Genomic DNA, 21869 nt, shown 5'->3' with positions numbered 1-21869 from the left:
AGATAAACTTCAAATATAAACAAAAAAAAAAAAGAAGTAAAGAGGAAAAGCAAAAGGGGTGTATAAAAAAAATATATTATCGCATCACGCGCATCTACAAAATGATTTCACACAGCCAACAGCAACATTAACTTGCTCTTTCATTATCGGCACATCGTTATAGGCAAGAGTTTCTTCTTTGCCGGCGTTGTCGTCACATTTGTCGACCGACGACGACGTTTATTTATTTTGCCCTTTAACTATTTGGGCAGACACATCCACAACAACAACAAAAGCAACAACAACAAGATGAACAAGAACAAAAACAACAACGACCACCGCCAGCGGTCTTCTCTTTTTTCCTCGACTTTTTGTACCCGTCTTGCAGATGCACCTTGATTAAATTCCAGGAATTGAAAAAATCTTTTAGTCGCAGACATGGACGGACCCGCTTGTTGATATTTACCCAATGATCAAAAGGGGGTAAAAAGGGGGGTGGGGCACTGAAAATCCCCGCCCCCTGCCCTCCACCTCATGCAGACTGGCTCCATTAATGATGCAGCAAATGGTCTTCTTTCTGCCTGCCTTCTTCTCTATCTCTTTTCTCGAGCCTAACCAGCTACTTCAACTCTCAAAATGTTGCACAGCGTACAGGGAGTCAGTCTCCCCTTATTGTTTTGTCAAAAAAAAATATATATATATAGAAAAATAAAATAAATAAGCCTAAAAAGCAGCTACAACGAAGTAATAAAACATGGAATGCAAAATACTCTGACAAAAAATAAAAGATAAAATTAATATTTAAAAGTTTGCTTTAAACTCCGGAAGTTATAATTGCTTTTTGATTAGTCACCAATAAGCATAACCTTAAGTAATTCTTATATTAAAAATTCTTATAGAAAAAAAAAACAAACATTACCATCTACATATTTAAGCACATATAACACATAATTTTTATAAAATGTAAGCTGGAGATAAAGCGTGAATAGATTTATGTAACACAATGCTCACGTTTTCTTTAAAGATTCAAACAGAACCACTTCATAAGCCAACAGTTTCGACCTTTTCATCATACCCACAGAAATAGATTTACCTACAAAGCGAAGACTTGACGACTTGGCTTCTTCGCTCGCTTCTGCTTAGTCTTCCACTTTGCGGTTGGATTTTCGATTTTCTAGCTGGCATTTCTACACAATTGAGGGGGTGGAACCCAAAGAGGAGCAACTGGAGGAGTTGGTGCCCCGGCTCAAGTGTTTCTATCTCGAGAGTGGCTGTGGCGAGCTTTAAAGATTCCCTTTGTTGTTTGGCATTTAGCTGCAGTGCTTGTCAAACTGTGCAACCATAGACAATGTCCAAAGAGGCAAAGTACCAAAGAACCCAAGCCGAAGACGATGCCAGAAGTTGCTGCTGCTGCTTGCCTTAATGATTTTACATTTTTTACATAAACAAGCCGGTCCCCAACCAGCACCAGCTGTCTTTTTCCTTTATTTTTTCTTACAATTTTTTTTCTTTCAGCTTTTTTCTGTTTCGCTGGCGGCGGCAAATGCAACTCACGGAAAGCATTCAAAAGCAATTAAGCGCTTTCTTCACAGCCCAGAGAGCGCGACAGAGACGGCCTTAGATGGTGGAAAAGAGAAGGGCGCACACATGAGTTGAAAATGTAATATCATCAATCAAAAACAAAAAAAAAAAATGAAGGAACACAAAAATACAGAGACAGCAGAAAAAATTAAGGAGGGAGAGTGCCAAAGAAAAGCCATGCCCAAGCTTAAAACTGGAAATTCTCTTTTACACCGAAAGAGTTAATGATCTGGGAAATATCTACGATGAAAGCTGATTTGGAAGGTCATTAGATGTACTATAGTGTCAGTAAATATTCTATATAAACTAGGAATCTGATCGTGTTACTTCTAATTCTTCTTGCAGACCTTGTTTACTTTCTTTATCTTTTGCTATATCTTGCCAATGTTACCTCTTTTTCTTGCCGTGTAAAGATGCAGCACGAAGCCAGCTCACGAAACGGCGGCAACAGCAACAACAAATTTAGCTTGATTATGCCAACCACCGGCAACAACAGCAGCAGCAACAACAACAAGAAGAAACAGCAAACAACCACAACGAATTTTTTTTATCATCGCATATATTGAAAAATGCTTCAAACTAAAAGCCAAGCGCTGTAATCATATTTAACTTTGGCTCGGTTATGTGCCTCATCTTCTGCAGCCGCAGCCTCATCTCTCCTTCACCTGATTTTGGTTGCTGCTGCTGCTGCTGCGACTGCTGCTGCTGCTGTTGCCAAACCTCAGAGGCAACCGCAACAGGTAATTGATGCCGCTTGCGCGTTGCAAGAACTTTAATCAATTTTTCAGATATTTTTCTTTCGTTTCGTTGCCTTTTTTCGAGTTGCTCGTCTACCTTTCTACGTGATGATGTTGCATGTGTGTGTGTGTTGCAAGTGGCCATAACAACCGAAAACGGCAACCGAAATGGCCAACACAAACTGCCCCCCGTGGAAAGGGGCAAAATGGTAGGGAGTGGAGAGGTGGTAGCAAGGGGGGAAAGATCGCAGTGAACCCAAATGACTGGGAATTTGGCCAGGTAAGCCAGGTAGGTAAGTGCAGCCCAGAGCGGCCAGTGGCCAAGTGGCAAGTGGCTATCACGGCTTGGTTATATAGCCGCCGATACACACACACATATTTACAGAACGTATGTGTATACGTATACAGCTCTGGGTGAAGGCAGCAACAAATTTTCAGCAAATTACAATGAGGTAACCAAAGAAGCAAGGGTTCCCAGATCAGATATCCCTACACGAAAGTATAAATCTTCGGAAGAAGGGTCCTAAGTACAGGTAAGGCGTAATAAGACTTTAATACGCGAACTTAAATGAAGCTTTATTCTAGCAACAGTGTTTTAGACATTATCTGTAAATGATAAGTTTATACGAGTTCATATAGTTAGCTAAGCATAGTTTAAGTAATGTTGCCATTTAAAATCAAACTTTTAGTTCTTAAAATTCGAAAAGCAACACGATTCTATGAATGCCATATCATTTTCTATACGGTGTTTTTATGTATGTATTGGAAACACTTTTATTGCCACCGAATAACGACTATACGTATAGTCAACTATATACATATATATATCCGATTCCATCGATGGGTGGTGGGTGGTGATTCGCGGAATGGTGGAGTATTTGGTACTCATACAGACCCAGCGACAAGTTGCCGTCATTTACTTAACTTTCACAATTTCGATTTTCACATCTACATGACTCCTCTTTATTCTCGCCGTACACTTATATAGATATATAGGTACATATATATATATAGATATATATAGATATATATGTATGGAGAGAGAGAGAGGGAGTCTATCCCCTTTGCCCTACGCCTCTGCGGTCGGCTGTCTACTCAATCACAGCGTAAAGCACTTCTGAGTCATAAAAACCAAGCCAGACTGCGATTGTGTAGTTGGCAATTTTATGCAGCGCCACTTGGAGCACTCCGGATCTCCGGATTCGAGATGCCAGCAGAGCATGGTGGAGTGGTTGCAAAGTTAGGGGTTTCTGGGTTTACCATGGAGTGAAGCGATAAAAATGACACATGGAGCTCCACTCCATTCAGTTCCAAAGGCAAATGGCAAATGGCAAATAGCCGCGAGAGAAAGAAAGAGAGAGAGAGAGAGAGGGGGGGAGAGCCCTGTGGCAAGTGACATTTCGTGGGGGCAGAGACATGGCCAAAAGGAGTCAAGCCGATCGAGTTTGTCTCTCTAATTCACTGCGGACATCACCTCCACAAATGACAAAGATTTCAAACAAATGTTTAGTTCGTGTGTATACTCTATTCATATAAATTATTAGAAATTTTAAAATATATACGTTGTTGTCAAGGCTTTAAAAAATATATATATATTTTCAAACACCAGAACTACCTTCCTTTTTTTATTTTTGAAGAATGTCAAACATGTTTTCGAAAGCAATTACAACATGCAATTAAAAATCGCCTGCGCTGAAACAAAAACCGTTTCGTTTTGGCCTGCAGACAATCGGGATTGCATAACCGGGAAGCATATTTTTCTGGTCTCGTTTTGACTTATTTTTTCATATGTATATAGACATACATACATTTGTGTGTATTTATATATCTTTTGTTTTACCCAGTGTCCGAAAAAACGAGAGCGACAAGTTGACACAATCGTGGACAACCTTTTTCGTACACAAGCCAATCAACTGTGGCAAAGCAGAAAGCTCAAAAAAAGAGGAAATAATTATGGAAAAACAATTTTTAATTTGCAATTGCACTCGCAGCAGCAGCAGCAGCAGCAGCAACAACAGAAGCAAAGTAACAACCGAAAAACTTAACAAGCCAACCTTGGCGTTTATGCCCTTTAATGGGGATTTTTATACGTATTTTTATACCGCTTTTTGTGGGCCTCACCTTGAGATAACTTTACGTGAAGTTGGAGTTGGAGTTGGAATTGGAGTTGGAATTGGAGTTGGAGGTGGAGGTGGAGGTGGAGCCGATGGGCGAAACTCGAAGCTCACAATGCAGCCCTTTGATCGTGAACAGGCGCAACCTTGGAATGAAATCGGTGGGGATCTCTCTCTATAAGGTAAGTGAGTAATATGAAATAAAAAACCACTGGCCGAATGGAAAAACCTCAATTGTATGACTGTAATCCAAAGCCCTTTAAACAAACAACTTCATTAATCAATAAAAAGGCACAGCAGGCAAAAGTGAATTAAAAGCAAACAAACAAACAAACAAACAAACAAGCACATTAAACATGAAAATCTGATCTAAGGTGGCAACAGCGAAGCCTTACCCCATAATTAAGTAAGAAACAACAGCTGCCCCAAAGTGTAAAAACCTGTAAATATTTAAAAACATAAATTCCCCCCCCAAAAAAAAAGAGAATCCCATTAAAATGAAAACTGTTGAGGGGTGGCAAGCGGATTTTCAACATCTTATGAATTTCATTGCTTGAACTTGGGGACACAGCAAAAAGAAAAACTAAAAAAAAAACACCAGCAAATACAACAAACATAAGTAAATAAAGCTGAAAACGCCGTGGAAGCTGACTCCTGGCGTCAGGCCATAAAAAAAGGTAAAACAAACAAAACAGGCTAACAAACAACATCAACAACAACGCCGGCGTATTCATGATGCACTCATAAAAACCGGGGGTAAAGTACGGCGCCGGAAAGCGGGCAGAGTTCTCAGAAGGTAAAAAATGAAAAAAAAAAAGAAGGGGGGTAGACTTTATCGAAAGTCAATTGGGCGTAAACCCCAATAATGAATCGGTTGCGAATGAAGGCTACGACGGCATGGGCTATACTTAAAATTAATCTCCCGTCTTTTTTTTTTCATATTTATTCACTAGCAAGATGAAGTGCAAACAATATTTATCAATCATTAAAACAAGATCCTATATCTATTTGACCATTTGGCTAAACGCTCTGATTGTTGCCTTAATATTATTAGCACATAACAAGTCACGCAGTTTTAAAACACTTGCATAGTTAAAGTCGAGTTTTCACTTAAACTGGAAAAGTCGAGTGAAAAGCGACACTTACACACACGAAAACTCCCAGATACTTTAATTAATTAATTGTCAGGCTGCTTCTTTAATTGAATGCCCATTCAAGTCGAGCATCAAAAACTATAATTAATATTATTGTGGTCTGTCGGCCGGCGAAAGGTTAACTTGAAAAGCATTTAATTGCCGTGGGTGAATGTGAATGGCAATTGAGGCGCCAAACAGAAGCCAAATGAAAATCTCGCTTGCCAATTTGTCGTCTCCCTTGAATTTGGGTCGCACGGAAATGAAAGCCAAGTTAGCAGCAGACAGAAAGACAAAAAGACCAAACGACAGACAGACAGGCACTCCAAAGCAGACGTATCGTTGTAGCATTTAAATGTCAAATCAGGCAAAAAGAAAAAAAAAACCGAAAAGCTGAAACTGAAAAAGAAAAGCCCAATGAAAACTGGGAAAATGGCGAAGGGGTGGGCGGGCAAGAAAACACCGAATGACAGAAGCAAATAAATCAAAATTAAGTGGCGACAAAATTAAAGGAAACTGTTTGCCAAGATGGCCAAAAAAAAAAAGACAAATTCCAAGGAAATGGGCAGGAAATGACTAAAGCTAAAGTCAATTTAGAAATTTCAGGTGCTTCTGAAATCGAGTTACATGTTGCATTCATTGGAAATTATTTTTAAATAATTCATTTGCCTTACAGCTGAACTCTAAGAACTTGCTGCCATCAATTAACTGAATCGTTTTATGGAATTCTGACCATTTTCATAACAATTCTGTTAGATTGTTGGCCTATTGCATATGCATATATGTATATATAATTCGTGTGCATATGTAACACTTATATAATGCACTTGGTTTCTTTATATCCAATTAAATTCGTTGTCCAAGCAATTAAATGCATGCAAAGTTAATTGAGAGAAGCAACAGCAGCTGACTTCAAATGATTGCTGTTGTTTAGTTGTTTTTTGTTTTTTCTTGCACTTGTTTATTTTTTGCTCTGACACGTTTCTTGTGTGCAAAACAGTCGCATGCATAAAGTTATATATATAGATATAGATATATGCACATGTACATAAATACCTGCATATAAAAGTAGAAGATGCCTTTTTGGCAGGGGGCTGCGCGCATTTAATTACTCCCAACCACATTGGCATTTCAGTTGTTCAGTTTCGCTGGCCATAAAATACTCGAGACACACATGAATGGTTTTCACTGTACGAGAAGGTAATTTTCAACTTTGTTGTTCGTTTCCCAAGGAAAAACTCTTGAGAAAATGCCCCAAGTTCGTGGGCTTTGCCTTTGAGGCAAAAGGATATGCAAAGCACCGTTAAACGTATTTTAATTACAACAATGTGGGAAAGCCATTAAAACAAAGCAACGAAGCAAAGAACAAGCAAAAGCAAAAAAAAAGAACAACGCTGGCAAATGAGATTTCAAATAATCAGAAAAGTAAACGCAAGCTAAGCCAAAACGCAAACAAAGCCGAGCAAAAAGTTCAAAATGAAAAATTATACAAGTATATATGTATATATGTATCTACGTATGTATACAAATAAACAAATAATAATTAAGGAAAATTACTGAAATGCAAAACAAGAGAAACCAGCCATGTTGTTCTCATGATACTTGATAATTGAAACTTCATTAACGATTAACAAGAAGCGAAATTAATCTTTAAATAGGCAAATATGAAAGGGCTTAAATGTTTTAAATTTGAATGAAGCAAGGTTAACACGCCTTTTTAATATTTTATCTATGAATCCTATTTATGAAGTAACTCTTATCTGCCCGAGGGCACTTGCCTTACATAACCACATGCATATTCTTCATATCTTCTACTTTTTCAACTAATTAGTGGCCTCTAACTTGGCCAATTCACTTTGTCTCAGCCATTAACCGAATGCAAGTTGCCTGCTTTTTCTATCTCACCTTCTCCGCATCAAAATCATTATCACAAAGACTAAGGTCTTCTTTTATTGCTCATTAGTTGGCTCAAAGTTTCCTCTTCTTTGCCGAAGCGTTTTTCCACTGTTTTCTGACTTGGCTTTTTCACACGCTTCGTTGGCGAGCTTATAAAAAAAAAAACATCATAAAATTGAAAGAAATAAAGAAAAGCAACCTAAAAATGCAAATAGAAAAGGTTAACACACACACACATACACACCAAACAAAAGCCACAAAAAACAAAACCAGAAAATAATCATAAAAAGTTGACAACTTGTTGACCCCTTTTGTTTGTTGGTTTATTTGTTGCATATTGGGGATCACGTTCGTTTTGGATCATAAAATACAATTTTTAAAACGCACCACTTCGTTATCAATGTAAATTTTCATCGCTTTTGGCTTTTTTTATTATTATTATTATTTTCCGCTCTCTAATTTTGGTTGCAACATCTTTAAACAAGATAGGTGTGAATTAAAATGGAATATTTTACGAAAGGGAAATCCATATTTTATTTATCCATTTATCTGGCTAATTTGTTGACTATTTTTCGCCTTTCCTTCGGCTTTCAAGATAAGTTTGAAATCGGTTTATTTAATATATATTCAATATATTTCCGGAATATTGAAACATTTTTGTATCATTTTTGTCAAGTATCTGTGGAAGTTTAAATCTTCGATTCCCGTTGCTGACATTGTGGTCGTTTTGCCGTCGCAGTTGTTGCTGTAATTTTCGCATAAATTTCCAATAATTTATGCAATGGCTTGCATTGTTGTCGATGCCAGAGCTCGAGTTTAAGTTTTGAGTTTGTGACTCCATGAGCCGAGGAAACACACAACCACACCGTTTCGGTCTCTTCGGTTGCCATTTTCCACCGCTTGTTTATCGGATTTTTTATTGTCATTTGTGTTTTTATTGAACAGTTTGTGACATTTTACGATTTTCAAAGTGAAAGGTACATATTTGGTAAATTGCTATGGCCAAAAGAAATTCGACTCTCCGGATACTCGTCGTCTGTTTGCCTCGGTTTAGTTTTGCTTTAAGTTTGGCCCAAGTGTGGCATGTGCTTTTTTTTTTTGTTTTTGGTCCCAGCCAACCAATTCTTAACTGGTTTACTCCCCGCAACCCCTTGTTTATTTCCAGGGATGAGTTCGAGCCGCTGGCGGCTTGTTGAAAATGAGGAAAATGGGAAAAATTGCACTTTATATATGGACCATAAAAGTTAATAAGTAACCGCAGTTGGAGTAGCAAGTGCCAGTCACGAAATTGTTTTCTTTTTTTCTCGACTTCAACTTGGTATCGTAATGAATCGATGGCAAGTTGTGTACTCATTCGATATTCACGCGTGAGGCACGCGATTTTCCCAAGAAAATTTTTAAGAATTTCCAATGATCATTCAAAGTGGCTTTGAAATGGCTAACTTAACAGAGACATGGCACAAAAAGAAGAAAGATGAAAAACAAAAAAAAAAAAACTATGAACTTTCATGGCAACATTTTCGGCTAAAGATGAAAGTTCTCGATTTGTTCCACGCTCGCCGTGCCAAAACATTAAAGTCAATTAAAGTGAGACCCCCGCCCCAAAGTTCGAGGCTAATTTTGGTCACGTGTGACACACACGAAAAAATAAAAAATAAATCACTAAAAGAATTCTTTATTTCTTGCACATAACAAAAAAAAAAAATACAGAGAAAAGAAAAAAGTCTCCCCCCTATGACAAGCGCGAAAATCAACACAATTAAATGGAAAACGAAGAGAAGAACTACAAATGCAAAAGCGAATAAAAGAAAATGAAAATAAATACAAAAAGGCGAGCCGGCAAAGAAGTTGCATCGAAAGGTAAACAAACTGTAGAAAGAAATGATTTGGCGGCAGGCCAGAAATTAACACAAAAAATCTCCCAAAAAAACGACGCACAGCGACAAAATGCAATGCAATGCAATATTAAAGGGAATATGGCGACTATATCTTCAACACGATTTGCATATCGCAAAAAGGCGAGGGGAGTGCGGCGAAAATGCAAAATGAATAATATGTAAATATTTGTGCTTCACAAACGAATCGAAAATTGATTTTGGCAAAAAAGGGGAAATTCATTAAAAGCTTGATGGAATGCAAACTTTACAGAAGTATTTTAAAGTAAGAAGATTATAATTAAAAAAAAAATAAGGTTTAGAGTTTCAACTTACTCGATAGAGTTCGAAAGTGAAGGGGTTTCCTTGTTGCACTGCAAAGAAAAGAAAAACCATAAAGTTATTTTAAATAAAATAGTTAAATAAATTGCTGACCTATACCAACTGTTTAGCTTTAAATCCCCAATCTTAAAGCCTCAAGTTTTGTTCTCTTCAAACAATTTGCATACAAAAAGGTTAAGCAACAAATGAACCAACAAAATGAATGGAGTAAATCATAATGAAAGAAGGCAAACTCAAAACGAAACGAAACCAGAAGTAGGAAAACAGCAAGCAAATAAATCTAAAAGAATGCAGGGGCATGAAACGAAGGGGAGGGTGGGAGGAGGAGTTTACCAGGGGGGTTAACCGTAGTGAGGTAAACATCATGTTGCAAGTGTTCAATAAGACAGCAGCATGGTCGTGAGGAAGGGGGGTATGAATTCGGGGGTGTGGCAGATTCTAGAGTTGATAGGTTGGATTATGGCTGCAAAAACTAACAAACCATAAAAATCCGCACATAAATTACAACACAATGGTGGGCGAGGGGGGGATTCACTGTGGAATGAACATTGAGCAAAAGAAGTAAACAATGCAAACATATGACATTCTTGTAATTTCCAGTTTTTTATAATTATAACTAAGATTTGTAGTATAAATTCGCTAACTATTTTGTTCCTATTTTGCCGTATCATTTAATCGAATGAAGTGCTGTATTTTTCCCAGTGTATCGATAGTCGAAGAAGCAGCAGCTGCGCCGACGATGGGCAACATACGCAAATGCAAGCAGCAGGAATTTATGAGCAGCCATTCGCAGGCATCGCCGAGGATCCGCCAACAAAACTGCCACAAGTGGCCAAAAAGATAGAAGCCAGGAGGGTAGGTATATATATATGTATATATATATATATTTAAGTGTATATCTACATATATAGCTTTATGCACGAGTATAAGACCCTGGCCAAGTGCAATGACAAAGGCAAATAAATTACAGCATCATTTGCAGGCAAAAGCAGCAGTCGACAAAGTAGCAAAGGAAGCGCTAGGAAAAGGACCAAGCAGCAGGAGAAGCTTAACTACCATAAATTGGCCAACGACAATAAAAAAAAGAAGACGGCGGCGGAAAGAAGGAACCAGCAACTAGCAGAGAGAGAGAGGGAGAGAGAAAACACTCAGACCTCAATCAATGGAGAAATAATTACAAGCGTTACTTTCTTCAGAGCGTCTCTGCCCCTTTTCGCCACCCCCCCTTGCCACCAGTTGACCCTTCTCTTTCCCCGAAAAAAACATTAATCAATGGTAATTGCATACGCCCCGAAAAAATAAGAAGAAAAACCCTGAAAATTGGAAAGGTATCAAAGGAAAGCTGCTAGATATTATGGATTTTCGATTATATGTACATCAGCTAGCGAGGAACATATGCACATAGTTGGGATGTCTTTAAGAATACACTTCGTTTTTAGCATTTAGCATTTTTTAAGTGCATTGTGTTCTTCTTGTTGATTTCTTCTTCGAAATTCGAGTATCCTTTCATCAGCAGATACAAATTGTGATTCATTTGGAAGAGTCGAGCCTCAGTTTTATTCGGGTTTCAACTCCTTTGCTCTTGCAACAATACAAACAGTTATTATATTATTTTTTCTTCGCTTCTTTTTCTCCCTTGTAATTGAGCTTCGCATTGTTGAAATGATTGTTGGGAACGGGTTCGCGCTCTTGTCTCTTGGACTTTATGATGTTTTATTGCTTCTTCTTCTTCTTTCCCAGCTACCTCAAAAGTGTAAGGTGTGGTTGCTAAATGTAAAGCTATTTATGTTTTATGACTACGTTCTACATAAAAAATCGTAAACAAGTAGAATTGCAAGTGTATTCGATTTTGCATTATTACTAGGTTAATGCGTATAACTTATGTCGCGCACTGTACTGAGTACACTCCCAAAAGTCATCTTGTCGGCAAAAGTCTTTGGCTTGGAAAAAAGCTTTTTCGAGTGTTTTTTTCGCATTTGCCGCTTGACTGATGCTTTGTTGTTGTTGTTATTGTTGTAGCAATTGTTGTTGAAAAATTATTGTTGCAATTTTATTGTTGCTGCTTTTGGCTGTTGTCGTACATGTTGCTGATATTGTTGTTTTTGTTTCGACTTGTTTAGTTATGTTTTCTCCACATTTTTGTCTATGCTTATTTTTCTTTCGTGTAATATTACGTATACGTCTAGTACAACTATTGTTGTTTTTTAATTGGCCCATGCTTATGTGGCTTTTCGTGTTAGTTTTGTTGTTTTTATAGCCGTTTTTGTTGCTTTTTTACTTTTTGTCCTGCTCAAATTGCAGGCACATTCGTCTGGCGATTATTAACTTGCAGATTGCACATTTTACAGTCAATTTGGTGCGCAAATCGAGTTTGTGTTTTTGCTCCCCTTTCGGTTTACCCCCTTCTCATTCGCCTTCAGCATTCATTCACTTCATTCTTCCATTGCCAACTTCTTGCTCTGTTTCCCCCCAGTACTTTATGTGCAATTCCTTTCGTTACATTAAAGTAGTGGAATGAAAATATGTTTTGCCTTAGGATAAACACTTTACTAAATGCAGACATTTTTCATATACATTTTGTATGAAGAAAGGTAAATTTAAAAGGAAGTTATCACTATATCAATACTATGCTATATCTATTACCTTATAAGTAGGGCATGTTTTTCACCTCAGCCAGGTCCCACTGTAAAGTCCAAAACACCCGCCGACACAAACAAGCCAACAAATCTCCCATAATAATAATTGATAAACACTCGACAGGTTCATGAACCCCGCACATGCACACGCACACAAATACAAATACAACCGAAACCGAGCCAGCAAAAAAAAAGTAAATAAAAAAGTAAAAGAAGTAGCCATTGGGGAGATAGAGCAAGAAACTCCATCGTTTAGTCATTTTTGCTGAACATTTTATAATTATTTTTAGCTTCAGTTTTCTGCCTTCATTTGTGAGTCACGTAGCGGGGGGATTCCCCTCGCATGTCGCGCTGCCAAATGGTTTTTTAATTGTTTATTAAAAAACACAAAAGAAATGGCATAGCCGAGTGCCTTGACTATTAGATACCCTTTCACAGAATTCAATATTTACAAAGGAAATTTTTGTCATAACTTGGCTAAAAATTATCATAAAGATGAAAGAATAGCAGTTTTGAGCAGCTAATTGCCAATGCTAAACATCCCTATCACTTTATGGAGGATTTAGGAAAATTAATTTTTGGGTAAATTTTTGCATTTTTTGTAAGGGGTAACATCATCAAAATTTGCAAAAAATGGCAAAAAAAATTTAATTTTAATTTTTGAACACAGTTTGGTTGGAAATTTTATTACGAGCTCAACGATGTATGACTTTCCATATTCCGACAATTATTTTTAATGTTGTTGCAAAAAAACGGATTATTTGATGTCTGAAATTCGGAAAAACGGATTTTGCTAAAATCTTTATATTTACAAACGGAATTTTCGTCATGACTTGGCTAAAAATGCTCATATAGATGTAAGAATAACTGTTTTGAGCAGCTAATTATCAGTGCTAACGATCCCTATCACTTTTTGAAGGATTTAGGAAAATTCATTTTTGGGTAAATTTTCGCATTTTTTGTCAAAATTTGCAAAAAATGGTCAAAAAATAGAATTTCCATTTGTGAATACAGTTCGATTGGGAATTTAATCACGAGCTCAACGAGGTATGACCAAAGACCCTAGAATAACAAGATGCGTAACGCCATACGATTTTTTGGCACACGATTTTTTGGCCGTGGCTCTAGAGGTGGCTCCAGGCTCTCTCGAATTTTTGTTAGAGAGCGAGAGAGCGAAGAGCGCTACAGCGAACAGCTCTTTTCAACGCACAAAGTGATAGCAGACATCTGTATGTGTGCACACGTATGCTCATGCATTGTAAATTTGACAAAATATGCCCTTCACCTCAGAAGTTCTTAGACTTTAAATCTATATTATTTTTGATCAATTGGCACCATGCGAAAAATTCTTGTTTTGCATTGCCTTAACGTTATTATTATTTGAAAATAGATTAGAAATAGCCAAATCTATGTACATATTATCACAAAAATAAATTTCAAAAATGACTTTATATAAGAATATTTGTCATTAGAGTATTCAGCTTGCGGCGTGTGAAAAATTAATAAGGCAATGATTGTTGAGTGCTTGTGTCCGCACGTATATTTATTAAATCATTTGACTTAATATGATGTAACATTAACATTAAAAGTGTTTCAAAAAAAATAATTCGCTTTTAAAAAATTGTCAGATGAGAGACAAATTAGAATTAAACATAAATATAAATGTGTAAACGGTAGCTAATTCGAGCGGCGATTTTAACAAACAAATTTAAAAAGCTTTAAAATTATAATAGTCAGGGCGCGAATTTTTAAAAATTTTGTATTTTATCATATTGCTAGGAAATTGGCAAAAACTACCCTAATATGTACCATGTAAATTCGTTTCTTCGATCAGAATTGATTTCGGCCCGAAAATCGTCTTCTAGCACAACACGCACACTTATACGAGTTCTCGTCTCTTGTTTTTACTCACACAAGCAAGCAAATTATATTTTTAGATTTCTTACGCTCTCAGCGGGAGTGAGCCGAAAGAGAGCAATTTTGGCCGTCACCAAAAAAGTGGCTGCATAGTGCCAAACCAATGTATGGCCATTACGCATCTTGTTATTCTAGTGTCTTTGGTATGACATTCCAGATTTGGAATATTATTTTTTAAGTTGTGGCCAAAAAACGGTTTATTTGATGACGGAAATTCGGCAAAAAACTTATTATTTTTGAAAAGGACAAACAATGTACCCAAAATTTTATGGTTTAAATAATTTTTTCAGCTTACTACTGTTCCATAGCATAAAGTATAGGAATTTTATACACTTGTCAATAAAAAACATATACCCTTTCAAAATAAATAAAACATAAATAAAATGTCTGGCTATTTGAGTAATTATGGAAAGTTGATGATTTTAACGCATTTGGCGAGCAAATTGATTTCCATTGCTTATTTTTGCTCAGTTGGAAGTTCGTGTTGTTTTTTTTTTTTAAGTTTGATGGCGAGTGGTCGCTTTTATAGATGCATAAAAACATTGCACTACACAAAGAAAAATATATAATGGCTATGAATAAGTTATAAAAATGTATTGATTTAATAATTAATTAAGCAAACCTGATATTGCACTGATCTCCCACAGATTGTGTGTTTTTTCTTCTTCTCTTTTATTGTGATGCATGGGAATTTTTTGTTTAGCCCCTTTGGCTGCACCCCTCTACCCGCAGTAACTGGTCATGGGCCAAAGCAAATCGGTTTTGAAATGCAATAAAGCGTGATTTTCCAAACTGAAGCGTAACGAGCAACGAACGAGCAGCAACAAAGGCACCATATATATATATATATATATATATATATATAGTAAAATTGTTGTTTTATTTATGAGTCGAACTAATGTCCCGTCAGTTGACTAAGGACAACGCCAAGAAATAAAAAATAGTTTTTAGGAGAAATAGTTTCACGACTTCATTCTTTGGATCTCAGCTTAAGACTAAAAATCAAATGCAAATTGGATTGAGGAGAAGCCTCAGTATTTGAACAATATTTGTATTTCGGGAGAGCCTCGCTCTTGGGTTCTTAAGATTAGGTAGCGTTGAAAGAGGGCAGTCAAATCTGCTTAGGTCAGGCTTTAGGATGTTTACAAGAACGGCTGCGCTGCCAAAGATAAACGAATGCTGCGCAGCTGGGATACGTTATGGAAAATTACTAGAGTGCATTACTGATTTCTTTGAAATAATGGAAGTGGCTGGTTTGGACCACCCAAATACGTCACTCCCCTTCCCTTAAAGAGAAGCCTATACTTGGGCTGGGATTGATGGATATAGTGTGGGAAATGGAGTTTCTTCTATTTCTGTTTGTTGTGGTGTGTTTTGATTTTGATTTTTTCTTATTTTAAGTTTTGCATACAGCATCATAAATGGTTTAAATGATACATATCTTAAATATGAGTACAACAAAATTAGTGCGATTATTACAATGATCATTTGTATGTAAAGTGTAATATTGTTCTCTGAAATCATCTCAACAATGTCGTTGTGTTTTACAATTTTTATTTTTGTTATATTAAGTGGTGTGTATAGTGGTGTCAAATCTATTTCTGGTTCTAACAGATTTTCACTTAAAATTATATTATTGATTTCTATTTTGCATTGCGTTACTCTTATCATTTTGTTTCCTTCTATTTTTATTTTATTAATTGAATTTTGGCAATTTTGGTTAAGAATTGTTTGGGTTAAGTTCCAGGTTACAATTGTGTTTGGTTCTATGTATTTTATTATTTCGTTCGTGTGTACTGGCTTAAAATTACAAATTGGATTTAAGTGTTTAATATGGGATGCCCAGCGTATAAGAAAATTTGAGCAGGTGTCTGTCCAGTAGTGTCATGTTTAATTTTATGGTTGTATGTGTAGAGGATTGTTTCTATCTTGCTTAATTTTACTTCTTCATCATCAGATGAATTGATTATACGAATTTTTTCATTTATTGTTTTGTGTAATCTTTCGACGTCTGCTACCCCGTTTTTTGCTGTATTGAGCTGTAATTCGACTTCTTCTTCTTCAAGCCATCGCTTTAAAGCTAAACTGGAGAAAGCTCCGTCTCTGTCTGCCTTTAATAATTTGGGTTTACCTAGTTGATTAAAAATGCGCATTAATGCGTTTCTGCATTCTATCCAATCCTTAGTTTTAATTTGCTCAAGTGTAGCGAATTTAGAATAAATATCAATGCAACTGATGTAATGTTTTCCCTCAGATGAATAAATATCTACTACAAATTTTTCTCGGCAATGTTCCGGGTTGGGTGTGATTTTTAAAGGCATTTTGGTGTTTCTATGTTCTGTTTTGGCCAAATTGCATATGTTGCATTCGTTTATTATATTCTGAATTAATAGTTGGCTATTTGGAAAGAAGTGATTTTCTTTAAATAATTTTGTCATTTTCTGTATACCAGGGTGTAAAAGTTTTTCATGTGATTGAAGTATGATTTCTTTGAATTCGGCGTATGAACCAACGTTCTTTAATAGGAAAAGACTGCGAATTACTTTTGTGTAGGTGGTATTAACAATTTCTATGTGTGCTCTTTGAATAATTTCAAAATCTACATCGCTCTCAATATAAATGGTAATGTTTCTATGGATAAAGTGATCGAGTAAAATTTGTTTGGCCTTTTCAAGTGTCATTACATCATATTGAATTGTGGTAATGGAGTTACCGAATATTTTTGAATGCTCTACTTTATTTTTATCGGATTTAATAAAGATTATTTGTTTTTTGAAATAATTTATTGGTTTTTCTGTTAAATGAATAAGGTTGCTATTGTCCTCTTCTGCACTATGTTGAGTAGCTTCACTATGATGATTTTCTTCAATTTTAATTCTTGATAATGCATCGGCAACTGAATTTTCTTTCCCTTTAATATAATCTATTTTAAATTGGTATTCGCTTAATCTAACTCTCCATCTTTCTAACTTAGCATTCGGTTCCTTTAAGTTATGAAGCCATCTAAGAGGTTGATGGTCACTGGCAATGAGAAATTGTCGTCCTAGTAAATAATGTCGAAAAGTTTTTGTGGCCCAAACTATGGCAAGTAATTCTTTTTCGATAGCACTGTAATTTAATTCGTGATCGTTAAGTGTTCTACTAATAAAAGATATAGGATGACCGTTTTGAGAAAGGACAGCCCCGAGGGCCAAGTTACTTGCATCTGTGGTTAAAACAAATTTCTTTTCAAAATCAGGTAATTGTAAAATTGGGTCACGAATTATCAAAGCCTTAAGTTTTTCGAATGCCTCTATGTACTCAAGTTTTTGTGTATCTATCTTTGCTCCTTTTTTTAAGCAGCTGGTCATGGGTTTTGCTATGTCTGCGTAATTTGGAATAAATTTGCGATAATAACCTGTTAATCCAAGGAAAGCTCTTATCTCTTTTACTTTTGTCGGAATTGGGTATGAAACTATGGCTTTAACTTTAATAGGATTTGGTTTAATACCATCAGGGGTAACTATGTGACCAAGAAAGTTAGCTTCCTTTTTTAAGAACTCACATTTGTCTAGTTGCAATTTTAAATTTGCATCTGCAAGCTTTGTAAAAACTAATTGTATTGAATTTAAATGTTCTGTAAGGGATGTTGAAAAAATTATAATATCATCCAGATACACCAAACAGTGTTTGTTAAGCAACGGTCGAAGGATATTATTCATGCACCTTTGAAAAGTAGCGGGTGCATTCCTAAGGCCAAATGGCATTCGAAGGTATTCGTAATGACCGCTTTTTGTGGAGAATGCAGTTTTAGAAATTGATTCTTCGTCCATTTCTATTTGATGAAATCCCTTTGCCAGATCGATCGTTGTAAAATATTGGCATTTACCCAGTTTGCCAAGAATTTCGTCCATATTTGGAATTGGATATCTGTCAGGTATGGTTATTTCATTTAGCTTTCTATAATCAATTACTACTCTGTACTTATTTACGCCAGAAGCATCCGGTTTCTTTGGTACGACCCAAGTAGGACTATTGTATGGAGAATTACTTTCCCTAATTAATCCCTGATTCAGCATTTCCTGTACTTGGTTTTCTACTTCGATTTCGTGTGTTTGCGCAAGTGGGTATTGTTTCGAATAAATTGGGGAGTTATGTGTTGTATTTAGTACGTGTTTAATTGTATTTGTAAATGTTAATTTCTCTCCCTCCTTATATTCAAGATTTCTAAATTTATTTAACAAGTCTTTTAACTTAAAAGTTTCCTCCTGATTTAGGTGATCTAATCGAAACTGTGAAAAATCTAATTTTTTTATTGATTCCTGATCTGAGCTTGCAATTGATTCTGGTGTCCTTTGGATATACAAATTTTGGTTTCTTTCGGATTCTGAAGTAATTAATTTGTATGTTTGATCAAAAAGGGTAACTGTATCATTTTTGTAATTAATAACTGATTGAGCATTTTTCAACAATTTTCTGCCAATTAGCATATCGTAATTATTAGAAAATCTGTGCACATAAAATGGTTCGGTTTTTTTGAAAATACTATTTCTGGGTAACATAATCAAGTCGTTCAAGGTAATAGGGCCATTTGATGTTAAAACTTCACATCTACTATTTTGAATGGGAAGACGAAATATATTTTCATTGATCATATTAATTGTTGATCCTGTGTCTAGAAGGCATTTGTATGAGCGCCCTTTGTATACTATTTTTATGTATTCGTATTTTCCGGGGCTGTTAACCGAAAATTTTCGTTTAGTTCAGAATTATTTTGGTTTTGTTTGTTATTAATTTGTACAGATTGGACTTGTTGTTGCCCTTCATTAATGAAGCTATGATTTTGATACGGATTGTATTGATTTTGGTTAAAATACTGTTGCTCGTAATAATTAGGTTGGACTTGTTCGAATTCATGCGCGTCTTGGAATCTAATTTCGTCAATAGACATTTTAGTTTGTTCACTGTCCGATGGTCTTAGTCGTTTAGTAATCGGGAAGTTAGTATTTTTATATGTAGAGGGTTGTTGTAGTCGAGGGTATGTATTTCCTCTAAAATGCGTTGTTTGGGGAAATTGGGCTTTGTTGGGATATTGTTGGAAATGATTTTTTTGAATAATGGGTTGTGGGTTTATGTATTGGTTGGGTCTGAAATAATTAGGTGCGTGCCACATGGGTGGGTTGTTAGTTATCTGCTGTGTATAGCTAGGTCTAAATGGTTGAATGTATTGATTAAAATTAGGTTGGAAGGGTTGGGAATATTGTGAGTAACTTGGTCGATTTTGAGTTTGAACATTTGTATTGAATTTTTGTGTTTTCGAATTCTGGTTAGAATTTGAATTTTTATTACGATATTCTGGTTTTTCATAAAATTCAAAATTAATGTGTTCTTCATAAATTCCCTCATTTTGCGCAATGGTAATTAAGGATCTTAAGTCTGTAATATCGTGATGGGCTAAAATAGTGAATAATTGTATTGGTAGTTTCCTTATCAGTATCTTAATAGATTCTTTAATACCCTGAATATAAATAAGAAAATCCGATTGGTTACCTTCCAGGTGTAGTTTCGAAATTAGTAATTGACGTCGTCTCTCCGCTTCTTCGCAGAATGCTCTTAGGCTTCCTCTGTATGGTGTCTCCCTGAAGTTCTCCAGAAGTTTGTAGTTTGGTGTTTGAATTTTAAATTCCGCGATGAGTCTTGCTTTAAGGGTAGGCCAATCTTCGATGTTCGGAAGTCCCAAAGATCGTGTAATTTGTCCGTCCAAGTTCCTTTCGATGGCTCCCAGTAGAATCCTCTGTTGTCGGACATCATTTGTTTGGTAGAGCGAAATTACGTAATCCACTCTGCTGATAAAGGTGTGAAGGGTTTCTGGATCACCCTTGAATGGCATAATGTCTTTAAGCTGCCGACGGGCTTCGGCAAGGTTTATGTCGCTCAGCGCAATAATTGGTTGTGACATTTTTATTGTAAAATTTTTAACTTTTGTGTTTTATTTTTTTGTTTTGTTTCGGATTCAATGTTATTATTATTTTTAAGCTTTCTAGTTTCACTTGTTTGTTTTTTTGTTTTGTAAATTTTTGTGTTGTATTATTAAAATTCTATATTGTTTTAATTTTTTATTTTTATATGTTGGTTTTAAAACTTAGTTGCCTTTGGACTTAATATTTTTGTTTCGTATTTCACTTCCACTTATTATTGGATAACCGAATTGGAATTATAATCCAAGTTGAAGAGTTTTCACGAATTTATTTTGGGAGATGTTTCGAGCACTGGACTATAAAATTTAACTTATTTTCCACTCGAAGGTTCTTTTTTTCGGATACTTTTGTATCCTACCGACTGCGCCAGTAAAATTGTTGTTTTATTTATGAGTCGAACTAATGTCCCGTCAGTTGACTAAGGACAACGCCAAGAAATAAAAAATAGTTTTTAGGAGAAATAGTTTCACGACTTTATTCTTTGGATCTCAGCTTAAGACTAAAAATCAAATGCAAATTGGATTGAGGAGAAGCCTCAGTATTTGAACAATATTTGTATTTCGGGAGAGCCTCGCTCTTGGGTTCTTAAGATTAGGTAGCGTTGAAAGAGGGCAGTCAAATCTGCTTAGGTCAGGCTTTAGGATGTTTACAAGAACGGCTGCGCTGCCAAAGATAAACGAATGCTGCGCAGCTGGGATACGTTATGGAAAATTACTAGAGTGCATTACTGATTTCTTTGAAATAATGGAAGTGGCTGGTTTGGACCACCCAAATACGTCACTATATATATATATATATATACATATATCCAGTTAGACATATACATATGTATATGTATATGTATAAATATACAAACATATATACATATGTAGGTGCACATTGCAAAATAAACACCTGAAGCGAGACAGATAGAGCAACAGCAACAAAAACGAAGCCAACACAATTCGTAGGGCCAAAACGTAATCTCTTTTGCAGCCCCAAGGGGCGAACATGGGTTAAAACGAAAGTGAACCCAGCCCCCCATATCGTCATCTCAACTAAACCGCACCGAACCGAACTAACCCACAAAATCAAGGTGATTTCGCTTGGCCGAAAGCAGCAGAATGAAATGGGCGTAAAATAAAAAAATAAAAAAAACAGAGAAAATGCAGATGGAAAACGTTTTAAAATTCAAGTGGAAATTGTGTGGAAGTCAAATAGTTGCCAAATGAAGCCAAATAAAATGGCAATAAAAGCCAATCCACAAACAATTATTATTAACCACTTATGAAATGCACCATCAAACAGATAATCGCCCGTTATATTGATAAGATTAATGATGAGCAAAGAGACACAATCAATGTAAACAATTAATTAATCAATCTGTTGAAAAGGATTTTATTCTTCATCAATAAATATGTTTCGTGTGTGACAAGGATTTACTTTTTTCAGTGCGACATTTTACAATCAATTGTGACAGTAAGTATTTAAGGTAATAATAAGGTAAAGTAGAATTTACAAATCTATTAAACCGGAGAAACACAACAAAAGTATGACTTATTCATTTAGCTAATTACTCTAAAGTTGCTCTGTATTGAACAAGCTAATAATCGATAATTGTTAATGTTTCGATAGCAAAGCGATTATTTCGATATCTTTGGCTTGTTTTTTTAGTTCTTTAACACACTAAACTGTGAATAGCATTCGAAGTTAGTTGGGAAAAA

General features: G+C 35.8%; 1 protein-coding gene and 1 non-coding gene across 4 annotated transcripts in view, besides 2 other annotated features; one reads left to right on the top strand and one right to left on the bottom strand.

Moving 5' to 3' along the window:
• Nucleotides 1-1826, top strand: part of asRNA:CR44894 (antisense RNA:CR44894) — a 94235-nt gene extending 92409 nt beyond the window's left edge. Inside the window, exon 4 of the transcript NR_123853.1 lies at nt 1495-1826. This is a non-coding gene — a non-coding RNA (antisense RNA:CR44894). The remainder of the gene's footprint in view (nt 1-1494) is intronic.
• Nucleotides 1-21869, bottom strand: part of RhoU — a 62350-nt gene that overhangs the window by 32711 nt on the left and 7770 nt on the right. For 2 of the 3 annotated variants that reach the window (NM_001042801.2, NM_001042802.2), the window contains exon 3: nt 9651-9688. The exons of the other annotated variant lie outside the window; for it this stretch is intronic. The gene's annotated coding sequence lies outside the window, so the exon portion shown is untranslated. The remainder of the gene's footprint in view (nt 1-9650; nt 9689-21869) is intronic. 3 annotated transcript variants of the gene reach the window in all.
• Nucleotides 13347-14352: a mobile genetic element.
• Nucleotides 15074-20948: a mobile genetic element.

The sequence above is a fragment of the Drosophila melanogaster genome, chromosome X, assembly GCF_000001215.4.
Source record: "Drosophila melanogaster chromosome X".
NCBI classification, from domain to species: domain Eukaryota; kingdom Metazoa; phylum Arthropoda; class Insecta; order Diptera; family Drosophilidae; genus Drosophila; species Drosophila melanogaster.
The sequence above is the reverse complement of the archived record's forward strand: the minus strand, read 5'-3'. Positions and strand labels throughout refer to the sequence as shown.